At 35.0% G+C, this 3,276-nt stretch overlaps 1 pseudogene; it reads right to left on the reverse strand.

Moving 5' to 3' along the window:
* Positions 1 to 869: 869 nt before the first annotated feature.
* On the reverse strand, positions 870 to 1,832 carry LOC114632829 (annotated as a pseudogene).
* Between the last annotated feature and the right edge of the window lie 1,444 nt (positions 1,833 to 3,276).

The raw sequence follows: 3,276 nt of genomic DNA on the forward strand, positions 1-3,276 counted from the left end.
AGAGATTTTCCTGGGCCAAGAGATAATTCCTAGTCCCCCAAATATATTTTCTCATGCTCACTATACTTTGCCTATAATCATATAACAATTTTTACAATATGATAATCTTATATATTTGAAATTTTGCTCATTATTGTATAGTAAATTATGTAAAAAATGTTGTGGTACCTGATAAATGACTTCTGATGACTCCACATAATTAAAGGGTCAGTTATAAGAAGCTTGATATTTTCAAACTGCAGTCTTAGCATTGTACAACAGATAAAAGAATATGGCTGCCCTCCCAGAGGATCCACCAGGATCTGACTAAGACAGATGCAGACACTCACAGCCAACCATCAGACTGATACAAGGGATCCCAATGGAAGAGTTAGGGGAAGGACTGAAGGAACTGAAGGAGATTTTTAACCCCATGGGAAGAACAACAATATCAATTAATGTGACCCCCCAGGGCTCCCAGGGACTAAACTACAAAGCAAAGAGAATACATTGATGACTTAATGTCTCCACCTACATATGTAGCAGAGGATTGCTTTATCTGGTATCAGTGGAAGGGAAGGTCCTAGGTCCTGTGGGGGCTTGATGTCCCAGCGTAGGGGGATGTTACAGGGGTTAGTCAGGAGTAGATGGATGTGGGGGGGAACCTCTGTTAGAGTCAAAAGGGAAGGGGAATGAGGTGGTGTATTTGCAGAGGGGAGACAAAAGAGGTGGGCAACATTTGAAATGTAAGTAAATAAAATAGCCAATAAAAAAATAAAAGATCAATTAAAGTTGTAAGGAATTAACAAAAAAAAAATGCCAAGGTATAAGACAAAAGACAAGACTTATGGGCTCCAGGGCTCATGTATTACATGGTTACATGGCCGAGGCTATTTCTTAAAATGGCAGGATAAAAAGACATTAAAACCAGGCATTGATGATGAGAACAAAGGAGCAAAATATTGGAAAGCATATTTATAGAAATGTAAATACGCTTACTCCCAATAGTATTGGATATTTAGAATAGGATGTAAAGACAGCCACAATGAAGAAGTGAGAAGTGACAAAAGTACACACCAGGATAAGGACAGTTTGAGTGTCTCTGTTTTCAGGTGAGGCATTTAGAACGTGCTGAGAACTACGAATATGCTTGACTTGACTCATGTTTGTAGAGGATACTCACCATGGAGACACTTGAGCAGGCCATAAGACCCAGACACAAGACATCAGAGAAGGATAGTAAGAACATATGCAGTGTAGTTCCCACATTTACATAAGCAAACCATGAGCAGTATTCATGATTCATCTAGTTAGTCACATTTTTGTTGTATCTGGGACCTGACACTCGAACTGGAGTCATGATACTTAGAAAGAGCCTACCAGCCTACTGAGCAGGAGGTACCAACGTACTTGATAACTCTGTGTTTAAGCATCATCCGCCTGTAGTTGCTAGGGCTGATTGTGATTGCTTGGAAGCAGCTCGGTAGGCACATTGCATAAAGGGACATTCTCCTTCTTATTTGATAAATATAGTTGATTAACTTACATCCAATATCATCCAGGAAATCTTTAAATCCATAACCTGACAGTGTCTGTGGAATGCCTTTTGAGATGATGGACAATCAGTTGGCAAAAGTCAAGTGCTTTATAATCAGGTCTTTAGGCATTAAGTGCTTCCCAGTGAATATCAAAATGACATAATAAAATAGTATTGAGGAATTTCCAAGCATTCCCACTGTAATCTGGGAGAAGAAGAAAATTCCCAGTGCAATATTTTCAAAAGCCATTTTCATTATTTTTAAAAATAAAATGAACTTAGTATTGATTTATGACCTGAGAAATCAAGTGTCAGTTTTAATTATTTTATGATATTAACTTAAACAACATATTTATCATATTGTTGTATTTATATAGCTTTCTCATTGAAGTAGAATGTCTAAAGCTTTGCTCTTTATTAAAGGAAATATTCTCTATTATTTAATGGAAAGTTTTAGATATATTGCTGAACAGTAATTTTCTCACTGGAAAAGGTGCTATGTGACTTTTAACATAGCAATCAGAAGACAAAGGCAAACAGACATAAGAATTTGAGGCTAACCTATTCTGTTAGTTCCAGAATAGTCAATGGTAGACAATACAAAACACTGTCTCCAATAGTCCCCCAAAATGATTAATGTTTACACTGTTTACACTGACTATCTCCAGTAGTCCCCCCAAATGATTAATGTTTACACTGTTTCTGAACAAACACAATGATTGGCATCCATTTACAAAGTAAAAAATTTTAAGACATACTATTATTTCTGAAACTTAAAAAATATGAATTTAAAAGTCATTAAAAGAAGCATCAGATAATACATGAAAGACATATTTAGAAAGGAGGATTAAATACTCAGAGTGCATAAAGAATATTTAATTTTAATATTTGTTTTGTTTTTAATTATGTGTGTGTGCAGGGGTTGGTGGCATGTACATCTAAGACCCAGGAGAAGACAACATTGGGATCTGCTACAGCATGATGTAATGATGGTTGTGAGCCATTGTTAGGAGTTAGGAACTGAACTGAAATCCAAGGTAAAAGCAGTATGCACTATTAAGAACAATAATACGTCTATTTTTATCCAAAAATAAATATTTGAAACTATATTTAAAAAAAAACTAATTTACAAAACAAATGACAGATGACTTCCACACTTGGTTAACTATTTAATACACAATTCAGATGTCCAAAATGTGCACAAAAACCGTCTCAACTACACCAGTAATTAGGAAATACAATGAAGGGGTGCAAATCAAAGTTATGATGACAGATCATTAAATACTGTATAAATAGATATTAACAAATCAAATTAACATAAATAAAAGTGGGAGTTAAAGCTACTGAGAATATCATGAAATACAAACTCTTGTACAGAAGTAAAGAAAATTAAAATATTGTTGCAATAATTCAAATTAGTAGAGGGTTTCTTCTTGAAATTGATAAATTATAACCTAGTACCAATTACAATGCTACAAAGGACATGGGACATGAAAGGATGTAAAATGGATATTCATTTATAGAGGGCATGATTACGATTCCACTCACCATGCATAAAAATTACTTTTAAATTATCCAAAATGTGTATGTCAAAACTGTCAGTGCCAAATATTAGCAATACAAGATAAACGTAGAGGTAGCAAGACTCAATACCACAGACAATGCACCAGAAATTAATGAGTTGGGACTGTGTGAAATTTATTTTTGCGCACGTTTAGGGAACTTAACGTTGGAATGAAAATACAACCTACAGAGTGGGA

Source organism: Grammomys surdaster, unplaced genomic scaffold (assembly GCF_004785775.1).
Source record: "Grammomys surdaster isolate TR1022 unplaced genomic scaffold, NIH_TR_1.0 430, whole genome shotgun sequence".
In the NCBI taxonomy this organism is placed as follows: domain Eukaryota; kingdom Metazoa; phylum Chordata; class Mammalia; order Rodentia; family Muridae; genus Grammomys; species Grammomys surdaster.